This window comes from Hordeum vulgare, chromosome 3H (genome assembly GCF_904849725.1).
Source record: "Hordeum vulgare subsp. vulgare chromosome 3H, MorexV3_pseudomolecules_assembly, whole genome shotgun sequence".
Classification (NCBI taxonomy): domain Eukaryota; kingdom Viridiplantae; phylum Streptophyta; class Magnoliopsida; order Poales; family Poaceae; genus Hordeum; species Hordeum vulgare.
The window spans coordinates 176059396-176078097 of NC_058520.1; positions in this window are offsets into that span (position 1 = coordinate 176059396).

Sequence of the window (18702 nt, forward strand, 5' to 3'; positions counted from 1 at the left end):
GCATCTTACTTACGTAAACACCACAACGGAGATATATGAATTGCTATTTAACCTCATCCAAGGACCTCCTCGGTCAATTCCGATTCAACTAAAGTTGGAGAAACTGACACCCGCCAGTCATCTTTGAGCAACGGAGTTACCTGTAGTGATGAAACCAGTCTCTCGTAAGCGTACGAGTAATGTCGGTCCGAGCCGCTTCGATCCAACAATACCGCGGAATCAAGAAAAGAATAAGGAGGGCAGAAAAAATGCACATCACCGCCCACAAAAACTTTTGTGTTCTACTCGAGAAGACATCTACGCATGAACCTAGCTCATGATGCCACTGTTGGAGAACGTCGCATGGGAAACAAAAATTTTCCTACGCGCACGAAGACCTATCATGGTGATGTCCATCTACGAGAGGGGATGTGTGATCTACGTACCCTTGTAAACCGTACAACAGAAGCGTTAGTGAACGCGGTTGATGTAGTGGAACGTCCTCACGTCCCTCGATCCGCCCGGCGAACCGTCCCGCGATCAATCCCACGATCTATTGCCGAACGGACGGCACCTCCGCGTTCAGCACACGTACAGCTCGACGATGATCTCGGCCTTCTTGATCCAGCAAGAGAGATGGAGAGGTAGAAGAGTTCTCCGGCAGCGTGACGGCGCTCCGGAGGTTGGTGATGATCTCGTCTCAGCAGGGCTCCGCCCGAGCTCCGCGGAAACGCGATCTAGAGTTAAAACCGTGGAGATATGTGGTCGGTCTGCCGTGGCAAAGTTGTGTCAAATCAGCCCTAAAACCTCCGTATATATAGGGGGAAGAGGGGGAGCCTTGCCTTGGGGCTCAAGGAGCCCCAAGGGGGTCGGCCGAGCCAAGGGGAGAAGGTCTCCCCTCCCAAACCGAATCCAACTTGGTTTGGAAGGTGGAGTCCTTCTTCCCTTTCCCACCTCCTCCTTTTTTTTCTTTTCTCTTTGATTTTCTTCCTAAGGTGCATAGGGCCTTCTTGGGCTGTCCCACCAGCCCACTAAGGGCTGGTGTTCCACCCCCAAGGCCTATGGGCTTCCCCGGGGTGGGTTGCCCCCCCCCCCCCCGGTGAACTCCCGGAACCCATTCGTCATTCCCGGTACATTCCCGGTAACTCCGAAAACCTTCCGGTAATCAAATGAGGTCATCCTATATATCAATCTTCGTTTCCGGACCATTTCGGAAACCCTCGGGACGTCCGTGATCTCATCCGGGACTCCGAACAACATTCGGTAACCAACCATATAACTCAAATACGCATAAAACAACGTCGAACCTTAAGTGTGCAGACCCTGCGGGTTCGAGAACTATGTAGACATGACCCGAGAGACTCCTCGGTCAATATCCAATAGCAGGACCTGGATGCCCATATTGGATCCTACATATTCTACGAAGATCTTATCGTTTGAACCTCAGTGCCAAGGATTCATATAATCCCGTATGTCATTCCCTTTGTCCTTCGGTATGTTACTTGCCCGAGATTTGATCGTCAGTATCCGCATACCTATTTCAATCTCGTTTACCGGCAAGTCTCTTTACTCGTTCCGTAATACAAGATCCCGCAACTTACACTAAGTCACATTGCTTGCAAGGCTTGTGTGTGATGTTGTATTACCGAGTGGACCCCGAGATACCTCTCCGTCACACAGAGTGACAAATCCCAGTCTCGATCCATACTAACTCAACTAACACCTTCGGAGATACCTGTAGAGCATCTTTATAGTCACCCAGTTACGTTGCGACGTTTGATACACACAAAGCATTCCTCCGGTGTCAGTGAGTTATATGATCTCATGGTCATAGGAACAAATACTTGACACGCAGAAAACAGTAGCAACAAAATGACACGATCAACGTGCTACGTCTATTAGTTTGGGTCTAGTCCATCACATGATTGTCCTAATGATGTGATCCTGCTATGAAGTGACAACACTTGCCTATGGTCAGGAAACCTTGACCATCTTTGATCAACGAGCTAGTCAACTAGAGGCTTACTAGGGACAGTGTTTTGTCTATGTATCCACACATGCACTGTGTTTCCAATCAATACAATTATAGCATGGATAATAAATGATTAACATGAACAAAGAAATATAATAATAACTAATTTATTATTGCCTCTAGGGCATATTTCCAACAGCTGTTCCTTGCTACTTCGCTGTTACTTGTTGCAAGATCCGCTCACGTGCAACCTACCGGCTCACGTGCAACCTACCGGCGCCATTGATACAATAGTTAGGAATAGTCTGCCGTCAACAGATCGTTTCTGACACCGTTGCTATCATACTACTTTGCTACTGATACTTTGCTTGCAGACACTAATCTTTCAGGTGTGGTTGAATCTGACAAACTCAGCTGCTAATACTTGAGAATATTCTTTCGCTTCCCCTTTGGCGAACCAACAAATTTGGGTTGAATACTCTACCCTCGAAAACTGTTGCGATACCCTACACTTGTGGGTTATCAGTGCATTAATTAAATAGCAGTTAAATCGTAATGATATCAAAATAACTCATGTTATCACATGAGACGGCTGGCGCCTGCAACTAGCAAAGCTAATCATTAGAAGCTGAGCAAGCCTACTTAGCCAAACAACACTAGCTAGGAGGGGAAGGTGTTTGGGTTTCATGCCATTAAGAGGAGGCATTTTATCAAGTGGTAGGCAGCGAGCATATATCGAAGGAAACGTTATTCTAAGCATAACAAAGCTAGATACGGTATCAAGATCACGGTCATCTTGCATGTGATGTCTTCAGCTTGGAACTGCTCTTGATCGTCCTACACGTACTCTCCAGAATCCACGTACTTGCTCTCTGATCCCGGTGCTACCCAGGATAAAAATGACAGCCAATGAACACCAACACAACATGATGCAACAAACAATATGATGCATGAGATGAGAAGGAAGCATGCATCACTATTCTAGTCATACTCTTATGCATGAGATGAGAAGATAAACTTCTGGACAGAACTTCACACTAAGCTATCTTGACATGCATGAGGATGGCATGAACAGGTGCATCACGAGAAAACGACGCAAAAACATATAAACAACGTTGAGAACTGAGCTATGGATCAACCGGGAACTACAAAACAAGATATGGAGTCCTACGGTTCAAATCCACCACAAGCACACTCCAATGGCACTCTTCTGGTGTTCTTAGGTTGCCACATAATCAAACAAACAAATATAAGTGGGGTGGTTCAAAGAAACACACCGAACCAACAACAATGCTCACACAAGCTTCAAAACAACTAAAACATGCAATCTGTCCTAAAGAGCATCATAACAGTTTGTCTACAACATTCAAAGTACCTACAGCCACCCAAATGTGCCAACCAAGATATGTGGTAAAAGACATTCAAAAACTCTACAATCCTGAGCAAGAATCTATTGCAAAGGCATCACACATGAGAAGATCTATGGTCACAAACTTGGATAAAAATAACAGATTTCTGGGACTTGGTGAAAATCTCAGATTTTCACCAGCTGCTTATGCTCTGAAGCATTTTGACAGCTCCCAAAATGATATTTACAGGAAGTGAAAGAGCATGAAATTTAACACAGAGCTAGACAAACACAAAATCTCACAAACCTTAGTTTGTTGCATGGGCTGATTCCCAACACATGAGCTTGTGCATCCACATCATCAAGGGAAGAAAATAACAGTGGTTTCTCAAACTTGGTGAAAATCACAGATTTTTACAAAGCTGACAATTTCAGCCAAGTGTCAACTTTGACAAGGCACAACAAGTTCATACAAACTCCTATGTATAAAACAAAGACTCCATGTTGTAGAGGGGTTCACCCACTACTGCCACATCAAGGATTCATCCTCATAGGGCCAACACGCCACATGGCACTAAGCTCTAAACATAGCATCAAGACAGAAAAATGACAGTTTATGAAGTTGCTCCAAAGTGAAATCTGATTCCACCAGTGGATTCCTATATATAATACATGGGTAATTGCATGGAACAAGTAGGCACGAAGCTAGCTCGAAAAACTACATAGAAATCAAGATAAGCATATAAGGGCATTATCACATGTGATTCAAGCATACATGGCATCTCTATATCTACCTATGCACACACACAAGGTCATACACCACCAACAACAACATAAGGGCAAGCATGAGGGGTTAGCCCGCATGCACAAGTGCATAGGTGTACCCATGCCCACACACACACATGCATGACCGCATACACACATGCATAACCACACACAAATACATACACTTCCAAACTACCACATGACACTCACTCACATATACCTAGGTGTTCAAAAGAACACCCCATAGTTTACTAACGCCACCATGCATACTCTTACTTATCTGTGTGTGACACACACACACACACTACCACTACACACACAAGTGCATGCACAAGCACTTGCACACACACACACACCATATACATGTGTTATGCACACTTGCACAAATATGTGGGGGTAACCCACACACATACATTCATGCACACACTAGTGCATATACTCTCATGCGCACATTCACACAAACACCCACCTACACATGCATCATCTAAACACACACCATGCATATCCACACATATACGCACACCTACAAGTGCACAACACAAGCAACCACAAGCTAAAATAAAGGGGGGGGGGTAAAACCTACTAGTTTTTGTTACAAGCACAATAACTTGTTGCCCAAGCCAAGCCAAGTGGAACAACAAAAAAAAATAGAGGGGTGTACAAGGATTCGAACCCAAGACCCCCTCTGGTGCAACAGCACACCACACCACTCGGCTAGCCACATCTACTACGACAGGGAAGGGAAAGAAAGCAGGTTGACCTGCTCCTGTCGAGCTACTGAACCGCAAAAAGAGAGAAATTAAAAGGGGCGCCTCTGGGACTCGAACCCACGACCAACAGCGCCAGCAAAACTACCCCTACCACTATGCTACACGATCGAACTTAACAAAGAGGGGGGCGTTGCTCTTTTGAGCATCCCCCTCTGAACCTACTACAGATCGACGGCGGCCGGAACAAGGGATGGTCACCGGCGATGCTACGGCCAAAATTGGCAAGGGGGATCTAGCGTGGAGGAAGAGGGATCCACCAGGGACCCATTCCCATGACAACCGTAGCAGGAGAAGGCCTGCTACGATGGCGCACCAGAGCACTACATCACGGCAGCACAGCGACAACAACGGCGACGCTACGCAAATGGGGGCTCTACGCGCGAGGGAAGAGGGAGAAGGAGGAGAAGCTGCTCACCCTGGAGTGCTCGGGGAAGACCTGCTACGACGTAGAGTAAGAAGAGGAAGCACAGGCGCGGCTCGACAATGTTCTACTCTGGCCCGACGGAGTCGCCGTGGAGGGAGCGCCAGAGAGGGGGATCCACCCCTCTAGCAACGGGAACGGAACGGCGGGAGGTGCCCCATGCTCGCGGACGCCTCAGACGTCACGGGGAGAGGCTGCCGGCGACGAGAGGGATGTGGATTTGACGGCGGCGACTTCTCTAAACCTCTGAACCTACTAGACTTACCTGACGAGGGAGAGGGAGAGATATGGGAAGAAAGGTGGCAGCAGCTAGGAGGAACCCTAGACGGTCCAGACGTCGAGGGGGATTATATAGAGCGGATGGGACGGCCTCGACGTCCATGAGGGGGGACGGCTAGCACGCTCTCCTCTCGGGACTGACGGAAAGCAGAGAGAGGAAGGAGACACCGTCAGGAAGAAGAGGGGCGGAGGAGATGGGCCTGCTCGCTAGGAAAGGAGAGGAACTAGGCCCGTGGGAGGGAGGAGGCCCTCTGCTGGCGCTAGATAAAAAGAAAGGAAAACCCAAAGGGTTTCCCATTTAAAACAAATACCCTGCAAGAATAATAACCCCGAGGAAAATCTAGGTCTCTAAAAATAAAAATAAAATGACCCTGGTCATAAGGGAATTATGACCAATTAAATAAAATACCAAGATGATTTTTGAAGCAATGAAATATTTACAAAACAGAATTAATATAATCTGTTTTATGAATAGAACCCCATTTAAGCAAAGTTTAAAAATACCCTAGTCACATCTCCACATCGACAAGAGAAGTCACTAAATAATCTAGATTGTAAAATCAGGTTTAGAGCAAGTAAAACTTGAGCTCAAGAAAATAAAGAAGACGGGGTTTTCCTTTGAAGACTAGTTTTGAAAACCAACATAGTAGAAACCCAAGCTTTGCACACCACATGCACTCATCACACCACACACATTGATCAACAACACAACAACACAAGAAAAGGTATGAATGCTATGAATGGTATGATGCAAAGAAGAAGACATGAAATGCCCACATGAAATGACAACTCTCATAGCATGAACACATGGATCCAAACATGAAGGTTTCCAAATATGGCAAGGTTACACTTGGGGCATTACAAAATCTCCCACACTATAAGAAGATCTCGTCCCGAGATCTAGGACTGAAAGAACTCTGGGAATTCGGAACGGAGGTGATCCTCGCGCTCCCAAGTGGCCTCTTTATCGGAATGATGTGACCACTGCACCTTGCGAAACTTGATTGACTTGTTGCGGGTCTTGTGCTCAGTCGTCTCGAGAACTGCAACTGGATGCTCACGATAGGATAGGTCGGGTTGAAGGTCGATATCTTGAAGATCAACTGTGCGCTCGGGAGTCTTGAAGCATCTCCAGAGCTGAGAGACATGGAACACGTCATGCACATTTGCAAAGTTTGAAGGGAGCTCGAGTTGATAAGCAAGGCCGCCTCTCTTGCCAACAACTCTGAAAGGACCAACGAAACGAGGAGCAAGCTTGCCTTTGATGCCAAAACGCTGAGTACCCTTCATAGGAGACACTTTGAGATAGACTAAAACATCGAGCTCATAAGACATGTCACGATGCTTGCTATTATAGTAGCTCTTCTAACAGGACTGCGCTGCTCTGAGATTATCCCTAATGACCCGACACATCTCTTCTGCTTCTTCGATCAAGTCATTCCCAAGAATCTGACGCTCGGCGATCTCGGACTAGTTGAGCGGGGTACGACACTTCCTACCATAGAGAATCTCAAATGGAGCTTTGCCTGAACTTGCCTGATAGCTGTTGTTATAAGAGAACTCAGCAAAAGGTAGGCAGTCTTCCCACTTCATGCCAAAAGAAATGACATAGGCTCTTAGTATATCCTCGAGGACCCGATTGACTCTCTTAACTTGCCCACTAGTCTGAGGATGAAAGGATGTGCTGAATCGTATCTTCGTACCCGTCGCAGACTGAAAAGAGTCCCAGAACTTGGAAGTGAAGATACTTCCGCGATCCGAAGAAATCATCATAGGCACGTCGTGCAAAGAGACTATCCTCGAAGTGTACAGCTCTGCAAGCTGAGCTGCCGAGATGGACTCCTTGACTCGAAGGAAATGAGCTACTTTGCTCAACTTGTCGATGACGATGAAGATGGCATTGTTACCCTTCTTGGACTTCGGAAACCCGGTGACGAAATCCATCTCAATATGGTCGAACTTCGACTCGGGAATGGGCAAAGGATGGAAAAGACATGCTGGACGTTGATGCTCTGATTTCACCCTTCGACATACATCACATTCATTTATGAACTGAGCAATTTCACACTTCATGCGAGTCCACCAGAAGGTCTGTTTCAAGTCCTGATACATCTTGGAACTTCCTGGATGTATGGAGAGAAGAGAGTTATGAGCTTCTTCCATGATAACCTTTCTGAGATCCCCTTTCGGAATGACAAGACGATCCTCAAAGAATAATGTATCTCTGGCATCAACACTGAAGCACTTATATTTGGGTACTCCCTTTGCCAAGCCAATCTTAACTTACTTCACCATTGCATCAAGAAGTTGAGCTTGTCGGACCTGGTCCTCCAAGGTAGGAGAGATCTGAAGATTTGCAAGAAATCCCTGAGGTGCTAACTGAAGGTTGAGATTTTTGAAAGATTCACAAAGGTCGGACTGGAGAGGCTTCAGAATGAGACTGTTGCAGTAAACCTTCCTGCTCAAAGCATCTGCCACGACATTAGCTTTGCCTGGAGTGTAGTCAACGCTCGGATTAAAATCTTGGAGCATTTCCACCCAACGAGTTTGTCGAAGATTGAGGTTAGGCTGGGTGAAGATGTACTTGAGACTCTTGTGATGGGTGAACACTTCAACCTTTCGTTCCAACAAGAGGTGTCTCCAAGTCATCAGAGCATGTACCACTGCCGCCAACTCAAGATCATGAGTGGGGTAATTCTTCTCACTTGGCTTCAACTACCTCGAGGTATAAGTTACCACTTTCTTGTCTTGCATCAAAACTGCACCAAGACCTTGAAGAGAGGCGTCGCAGAACACTTGATAAGGTTTGGAGTCATCAAGAGGAACCAAGACTGGAGTAGAAGTGAGCTTCTCTTTGACTGTGTCGAAAGTCAACTGACACTCTGGAGACCAGACATACTTCACACCCTTCTGAAGAAGACTTGAGAGAGGCTTAGCAATCTTGGAGAAATTCTCAACGAATCTTATACAATAGCTTGCAAGCCCGAGAAATCTTCGAAGCTGCTTCACATTTGCGGAGGCTCCCACTCAACAATGGCCTGCACCTTCGACGGATCAACGTTGATGCCCTCCGCAGAGAAGATGTGCCCAAGGTAGACAACTTCTTTCAACCAGAACTCACATTTGGAAAACTTGGCATAGAACTTATGCTCTCTTAGCTTATCAAGCACCAGCCTGAGATGTTCTTCATGCTCTTCCTCAGTTTCTGAAAAGACCAGAATATCATCAAGATACAGCAAGACGAATGCATTCTTGAATGGGAGAAGATATAATTCATCATCCGACAGAAGGTCGGTGGAGCATTTGCCAGACCGAAAGACATCACTGTATACTCATACGAGCCAAAGCTTGTCCTGAAAGCAGTCTTTGGAATATCCTCTTCACGAATGCGAATCTGATGATAACCCATCTTGAGATCGAGCTTCGAGAAGATCTTAGCCCCTTTCAATTGCTCGAACAACTCATTGATGTTAGGAAGTGGATACTTGTTTTTAATCGTCTTCTTAGTCAATGGGCAGTAATCGACAGAGAGTGGTTCCGTACCATCCTTCTTCTTGACGAAAAGAACTCCACAGCCCCAAGGAGATGAGCTTGGTATGATCAGACCCAGACGCTCCTGCTCATCGAGTTGTTTCTTCAGCTCCTTCAACTCTTCTGGACCCAATTTGTACGGTCCTTTGCACACAGGCTTAGTACCCGATTCAAGCTCAATTACGAACTCAACTCCTCGGTGCGGAGGCATACCTGGGAGTTCTTCTGGAAAAAAATCTTCATATTCGCAGACCACTGGGACTTGCGAAATTGGAGAGATCTCACCCTTCTCATTCAAAGAAAACAGACGGACCGTGTCGTCACGCGCTACAAAGATAATCACATCCTCCGAAGAATGAGTTGGCTTCACTTCTTTAGCTTCACAATCAATAGATGCCTTGTTCATGGCCAACCAGTCCATCCCAAGGATCAAATCAATGTTGGAGTTGCCTAAGACATACGGAGATGCCAGAAAAGCATAATCGCCCATCTTGACAGAGATATTAGGAACTACAGAATTTGACCTCATCTGCGCACCCGGAGAAACAACACCCAAGGGTCTATCCAAATTTGTCAAGGGGAAATCATGCTTGATGAAAAATGACTTTGACATAAAGCAATGCTAATCACGAGAATCAAACAAGACTTTTGCAGGAAAATCATTGACTGAAAGATTACCCATAATCACATCTAAGGAGTTGTCTGCTTCAGCTGCATTCACCATATTGACTCTAGCAGACCCGGGGTTGAATTTCACTATAGCATTGCTTGGAGGTTTGCGTGGAGGAGGAGGCGGAAGACGCAGCTGAGAGGTGCACTTGTTGGCATAGTGACCCTTCTGCCCACACTTGTGACAAGTAACATCTGTCGGCTGACGGAACTGTGTCTGAGGATTCCCTTGCTTCTGCTGCTGGAAAGCTGGGCTGGGTGGGTGGGAAGAACCACGACCACCTGCTTGCTTGAACTGCTGCGTGTGCCGAGGAGGAGGAGACACCCAATATTTATGTTGCTTCTGAACCACCTGAGTTGAGGAAGACGAGCTGGAATCCCTGAAACGCTTCTTCGAATTCTCCACCCTGAGCAAAGTTGCCTCAGCCGTGAGAGCCAAGTTGTAGAACTTATCAAAATCATCAGGATCGTGCAAGGCAAGGCTAGCTACAAATCCTCTTTCAGACCACCTCTGAACTGATAGATCTTACTCTTCTGATCTGGAATGTCTTGCAAGGCATATCGGGCTAGCTCGTGGAACTCGACGTTGTACTTGTACACGGAGGAACCACCTTGCTTGAAGCGCCTCAACTTCTCACGCATCTCCTCCACAAAGCTAGATGGGATGTAATGGGACCTGAAATCTCTGCAGAACTCATCCCAAGTGATCACTCTGGCACCCCTGGAGTCCTTCAACTGTTTCCACCATATCGATGCTTGCCCCTTGAGCTGGAATGTTGCAAACTTCACGAAATCCTCTAGACGGACATTGTTGCACTCAAAGTGTTTTTCATGTCCCGAATCTAGTCCTCAGCGTCAAATGGCTGATCACACGACATGAAGTTCTTCGACTGGTTTGCCAGGAATTGACTCGGAGTAGCAAACTGATTACCACCATGGTTGAAGTTGCCTTGCTGCTGATTGGTCCTCTCTTGCAACAGCTGGATCGGCATCTGAGTGTTAGCATTTGTTGCAGCCATCACCACTTGCCAAGCCTCTGCAGGAGGAGGCAGCGGCAGAGGAGGTGGTGGAGGGGGTGGTGGCGGCATCTCAGCACCCTCACGACCTGGATTCTGACGAGTTGGTGGAGCCATCCTGAAGACGGACAACACATTAGCCCAGAGAATAATATTGAAGGTAAAGCTGAATCAAAAGGGAGGAATATCTGAACAAGAATATTAGCAATTGCACTCGAACAACATAGTAAGAAGGCTTCCTCAAAGTGACCGTCGACAAAATTTTGATTAAGACCACTTGCAAACCAAGTATGAGCTAGAACTGCTCGGAACAAATGTATGATCGAGATTTCATCCGATATCTTCGTGGATATGATCCCATGGGCTCGAATTTACAGTAGCCATCCTATGCAAGGTAGTTCACACGACTTACGAAGCGTCCCCGAGTCGTAGCAAGCTACAAGGACTCTTTAAGACACAACGAGAACCACTGTAAGACGACCATGAACAAACGTACCCACTGAATGTCGAATCCCAACCTCACATCATGCATCTGCAGGAAGATTGTCCTATAAGTCACTACTTGATATCCCACCTATGAATTCTCGAAATATCTGGTCATGCAATCTGATATACGGATACAAGGAGTAATATATCACACAACTCCTATACTAACCCGTCAAGTGTATCACATCTGTCAACACATAACCAAAATCCCGGACCTTCATCTACTACAGACCCTCATGATCACAACGATACAAAGTATGGCACTACTCCCGAACAATCTGCACCAGTACTGGGGACATCAGGGTTATCTCGCCACTACTAGTATTGAAGCAATTACGAACATCCTTCGATCTGAGATACTAAGAAATCTGAATGATGGCGATGTGCACAAGAATCCCCTGGAGCTCAACTCCCCGGAAGAAATCAAGCCAGACAGGAGGCACCAAGACAGAACCCCGTCACATCGATATCATATAGATTTCAAAATACCCGCGTGATCCTAAAACAATTGAGCAAGAAGAGGAGTAGAATTAAGATTTCCTAAGTCGAGAACCTCACCAGAGCATAGAAGAGGAGAAAAAGAAACCTACTCTCCGATATAACTAAGACTCAAAACATTTTATTAGACTCGACTCGGCCATGTTCGATCACACAAAGGCTCCTATGGTCGTAAGGCTCTGATTACCAACTTGTAACGACTAAGATGCGGCCCTTTCCTATTTAGGGGGTGATGCCCCAAAGGGGAAAGAGGCGCATCTAAGCGTTTCGCAAGTGAGATAATCATAGCAAATACATAAATTAAGATTGACAAATAGGGCATACATTTGCAACCTGACATAGTAATATAAGGTTTACATCCACACAATTATTCAGACAAGATAGTCCCGCTACGGGCTACATGAAACAACGAAAGTACTATGATATCCCGCATGCTCGCCCACGATCACGACCACGGCCTCAGTCCTCGAGATAGTTCACGTACAGATGGTCGTTCTCCTCATCATACTGCCACGCCAGCTGCGTGCCATCTGGATCTCCTACGTCGGGCGTACCTGTACCTCTTGGGGTGTTGTAGTAAACTGTGAGCCATGTCGACTCAGCAATCGGATGACCTTGGTACCGAAACTAGTCAATTTATTAAGTGAGGAAGGTTCAGTGTTTAGGTTGCAGCATCCTAAGCGTATATGGTGGCTAACTTACGACGATCACAGTTATTGATATGGTGGTCTATACGAGCGGTCAAAGGCTAGGTGATCACTAAGTGATCCTGAACACCTACATATGTCAAACATAACCCCAACGTGTTCTCGATCGAAGAGAGGTCATCGAAGGAGACAGTCACGGTTACGCGCACAGTTGGCAGTTTTATTAGAGTTGATTCAAGTTATCTAGAACCGGATGTTAACAAATTATCCATGTTTGCCACATAACCGCGGGCATGGCTTTCCGAAATATTAAACCCTGCAGGGGTGCTCCAACTAGTCCATCACAAATGGTCATAGGCCGCAAAGTAATCCTCTATCACGAATCTCGTGATCTCGTCGGATTCCTTAGAGGAAAACCTCAACTTTGAGGAGACCCAAAGTTTCACTGGGATTCCTATACGCAAGATATATCGCTAAGGTAAGACAAATCTAGCAGGACCTCCCGACGTGTCGACGACCCCGATAAGAGTCGCGTATCTCAGTCTCAGGACACGCCGGATAAGCGAAGCGTACGGTGTCCTGATAGAAATCTTCCGAGTTGCCCCGGGTTGGTCCCGCACGGTGCTCTAGTTTGGACCAACACTCATGAGGAGAACTGGCCCGAGTTGTTGATTAAATCCTCGGGATAGCTATTCCCTATGCAAATTATTATTAGGTGATTAGAAAATTAAAACCAATGTTGGGTCCTGCCGGACAAGTCTTAACACTACACGATTTATCAAGGGGGTCCCCATAACAACCCCGAACGTGTTAGGAGCGATCAGCTATGGAAACAAACACCGGTAGCCGAAACGAAGGCGACAATAACGGAACAAATCACCCGGCAAAAGGCTAGGCCTTCCGTCATTTACCAAGTATATAGGTGCATTAATTAAATAGCAGTTAAATCATAATGATATCAAAATAACTCATGTTATCACATGAGACGGCTGGCACCTGCAACTAGCAAAGCTAATCATTAGAAGTTGAGCAAGCCTACTTATCCAAACAACACTAGCTAGGAGGGGAAGGTGTTTGGGTTTCATGGCATTAACAGGAGGCATTTTTATCAAGTGGTAGGCAATGAGCATATATCGAAGGAAACGTGATTCTAATCATAACAAAGCTAGATATGGTATCAAGGTCACGGTCATCTTGCGTGTGATGTCTTCATCTTGGAACTGCTCTTGATCGTCCTGCACGTACTCTCCAGAATCCACTTACTCGCTCTCTGATCCCGGTGCTACCCAAGATAAAAATAACAGCCAATGAAGACCAACACAACATGATGCAACAAACAATATGATGCATGAGATGAGAAGGAAGCATGCATCACTATTCTAGTCATACTGTTATGTATGAGATGAGAAGATAAACTTCTGAACAGAACTTCAAACTAAGCTATCTTGACATGCATGAGGATGGCATGAACAGGTGCATCACGAGAAAACGATGCAAAAACATATAAAGAATGTTGAGAACTGAGCTACGGATCAACCGGGAACTACAAAACAAGATATGGAGTCCTACGGTTCAAATCCACCACAAGCACACTCCAATGGCACTCTATTGGTGTTCCCAGGTTGCCACATGATCAAACAAACAAATATAAGTGGGGTGGTGCAAAGAAACACACCACACCAACAACAATGCTCACACAAGCTTCAATACAACTAAAACATGCAATGTGTCCTGAACAGCATCATAGTAGTTTGTCTACAACATTCAAAGTACCTACAGCCACCCAAATGTGCCAACCAAGATATGTGGCAAAAGCCATTCAAAAGCTCTACAAGCCTGAGAAAGAATCTATTGCAAAGGCATCACACATGAGAAGATCTATGGTCACAAACTTGGACAAAAATAATAGATTTCTGGGACTTGGTGAAAATCTTAGATTTTCACCAGCTGCTTATGCTCTGAATCATTTTGACAGCCCCCAAAATAATATCTACAGGAAGTGAAAGAGCATGAAATTTAATAGAGAGCTAGACAAACCCAAAAGCTCACAAACCTTAGTTTGTTGTATGGGCTGATTCCCAACACATGAGCTTGTGCAACCACATCAACAAGGGAAGAAAATAACAGCAGTTTCTGAGACTTAGTGAAAATCACAGATTTTCACAAAGCTGACAATTCCAACCAAGTGTTAACTTTTACAAGGCACAACAAGTTCATACAAACTCCTATGTATAAAACAAAGACTCCATGTTGTAGAGGGGTTCACCCACTACTGCCACATCAAGGATTCATCCTCATAGGGCCAACACATCACATGGCACTAAGCTCTAAACATAGCATCAAGACAAAAAAAGATAGTTTATTAAGTTGCTTCAAAGTGAAATATGATTCCACCAGTGGATTCTTGGGATGATTCTACCCCAAATACATATATAATACATGGGTACTTGCATGGAACAAGTAGGCACAAAGCTAGCTCGAAAAAACTACATAGAAATCAATATAAGCATATAAGGGCATTATCACATGTGATTCAAGCATACATGGCATCTCTATATCTACCTATGCACACACACAAGGTAATACACCACCACAACAACATAAAACCAAGCATGAGGGGTTAGCCCTCATTCACAAGTGCATAGGTGTACCCATGCCCACACACACACATGCATAACCACACAAATACATACACTCCAAAACTACCACATGCCACTCACTCATGTATACCTAGGTGTTCAAAAGAACACCCCATGGTTTACTAAGGCCACCATGCACACTCTTACTCATGTGTGTGTGACACACACACACATACACTACTACTACACACACAAGTGCATGCACAAGCAGTTGCACGTACACACACCCATATACATGTGTTGTGCACACTTGCACAAATATGTGGAGGTAACCCACACACATACATTCATGCACAGACTAGTGCATATACTCTCATGCACACATTCACACAAACACCCACCTACACATGCATCATCTAAACACACATCATGCATATCCACACATATACACACACCTACAAGTGCACAACACAAGCAACCACAAGCTAAAATAAAAGGGGGGTAAAACCTACTGGTTTTTGTTATAAGCACAATAACTTGCTGCCCAAGCCAAGCCAAGTGGGACAACAAAACAACACAAAAAATAGAGGGGGTGTACAAGGATTCTAACCCAAGACCCCCTCTGGTGCAACAACACACAAAACCACTCGGCTAGCCACATCTACTACGACAGGGAAGGGAAAGCAAGCAGGTTGACCTGCTCCTGTCGAGCTACTGAACCGCAAAAAGAGAGAAATAAAAAGGGGCGCCTCTGGGACTCGAACCCACGACCAACAGCGCCAGCAAAACTACCCCTACCACTACGCTACACGATTGAACTTAACAGAGAGAGGGCCGTTGCTCTTTTGAGCATCCCCCTCTGAACCTACTATATATCAACGGCGGCCGGAACAGGGGATGGTCACCAGCGATGCTACGGCAAAAATTGGCAAGGGGGATCTAGCGTGGAGGAAGAGGGATCCACCAGGGACCCATTCCCATGCCAATCGCAGCAGGAGAAGGCCCGCTACGATGGCGCACCAGAGCACTGCACCACGGTGGCACGACGACAGCCATGGTGACGTTACGAGCAACGAGGGAGAAGGAGGAGAAGCTGCTCACCCTGGAGTGCTCGGGGAAGACCTGCTACGACATAGAGGAAGAAGAGGAAGCACAGGCGTGGCTCGACGGTGTTCTGCTCCGGCCCGACGGAGTCACCGTGGATGGAGCACCAGAGAAGGGGATCCACCCCTCTAGCGACGGGAACGGAACAGCGGGACGTGCCCCATGCTCCCGGATGCCTCAGACGTCGCGGCAAGAGGCTGCCAGTGACGAGAGGGACGCGGATTCGACTGCGGCGACTTCTCCGAACCTCTGAACCTACTGGCCTTACCTGACAAGGGAGAGGGAGAGAGATGGGAAGAGAGGTGGCGACGGCTAGGACGAATCCTAGACGGTCCACACGTCGAGGGTGATTATATAGAGCAGATGGGACGGCCTCGACGTCCGTGAGGGGGGACGGCGCGCGCGCTATCCTCTCGGGATTGACGGAAAGCAGAGAGAGGAAGGAGACGCCGTCAGGAAGAAGAGGGACAGGGGAGATGGGCATGCTTGCTAGGAAAGGAGAGGAACTGGGCCTGCGGGATGAAGGAGGCCCTCTGCTGGCGCCAGATAAAAAGAAAGGAAAACCCAAAGGGATTTCCATTTAAAACAAATACGCTGCAAGAATAAAAACCCCTAGGAAAATCTAGGTCTCTAAAAATAAAATGACCCTGGTCATAACGGAATTATGACCCAATTAGATAAAATACCAAGATGATTTTTGAAGCAATGAAATATTTACAAAACAGAATTAATATAATCTATTTTGTGAATAGAACCCCATTTAAGCAAAGTTTAAAAATACCCTAGTCACATCTCCACATCCACAACACAAGGCACTAAATAATCTACATTTTAAAATCAGGTTTAGAGCAAGTAAAACTTGAGCTCATGAAAATAAAGAAGAAGGGGTTTTCCTTTGAAGACTAGTTTTGAAAACCAATATAGTAGAAACCCAAGCTTTGCACACCACATGCACTCATCACACCACACACATTGATCAACAACACAACAACACAAGAAAAGGTATGAATGCTATGAATGGTATGATACAAAGAATAAGACATGAAATGCCCACATGAAATGACAACTCTCATAGCATGACCACATGGATCCAAACATGAAGGTTTCCAAATATGGCAAGGTTACACTTGGGGCATTACACTGCAGTGCCACAAGTAAGTGGTACTATCATTACTACTTTGTATCTTTTGGCAACAATATTATGAACATGTGTATCACTATGATCGAGATTCAATAAACCATTCATTTTAGGTGCAAGACCATTGAAGGTATTATTCAAATAAATAAAATAACCATTATTCTCTTTAAATGAATAACCGTATTGTGACAAACACAATCCAATCATGTCTATGCTCAACACAAACACCAAATAACATTTATTTTAGGATTAACACTAATCTTGATGGTAGAGGGAGCGTACGATGTCTGATCACATCAACCTTGGAAACACTTCCAACACACATCGTCACCTTGCCTTTAGCTAGTCTCCGTTTATTCCGTAGCTTTTGTTTTCGAGTTACTAACACTTAGCAACTGAACGGGTATCTAATACCCTGGTGCTATTAGGAGTACTACTAAAGTACACATCAATAATATGTATATCCAATATACTTTTGTCGACTTTGCCAGCCTTCTCATCTACCAAGTATCTAGGGTAGTTCCTCTTCAGTGACTGTTCCCCTCATTACATAAGCACTTAGTCCCGGGTTAGGGTTCAACCTTGGGTCTCTTCACTAGAGCAGTAACTGGTTTGCCGTTTTATGAAGTATCCCTTCTTGCCCTTGCCCTTCTTGAAACTAGTCGTTTTAGTAACCATCAACAATTGATGCTCCTTTTTTATTTCTACTTTCGCTGTGTAAAACTTCGGAAATGGCTCAAGGATCATCATATCTATCCCTGATATGTTATAGTTCATCATGAAGTTCTAGTAGCTTGGTAGCAGTGACTTTGGAGAACCATCACTATCTCATCTGGAAGATCAACTCCCACTCGATTCAAGCGATTATAGCACTCAGACAATCTGAGCACATGCTCAACAATTGAGCTTTTCTCTCTTATTTCGTAGACAAAGAATCTTGTCGGGGGTTTCATACCTCTCAACAAGGCATGGGCCTGAAATCCCAATTTCATCCCTTGGAACATCTCGTATGTCCCGCAACATTCGAAACGTCTTTAGCGCCTCAATTCTAAGCCGATTTAAGCATTATGCAATGAACTATCACGTAGTTATCAAAAGCGTGTATGTCGCATGTTCGCAACTTCCACAGATGATGCTTAAGGTTCAGCACACCGAGAGGTGCATTAAGGACATAAGCCTTCTACTCAGCAACGAGGACAATCCTCAGTTAACGGACCCAGTCCGCATAATTGGTACTTCTATCTTTCAACTAATTTTCTCTAGGAACATATCAAAAACCCGTAAGCTATAGCGCAAGTTATAACATAATTTGCAAAGACCCTTTGACTATGTTCATGATAATTTAGTTCATTTAATCAAATTATTTAATGAACTCCCACTCAGATCGACATCCCTCTAGTCATCCAAGTGATACATGATCCACGTCGACTAGCCCGTGTCCGGTCATCATGTGAGACGGACTAGTCATCAAGGGTGATCATCTCCAAGCTGATCGTATCA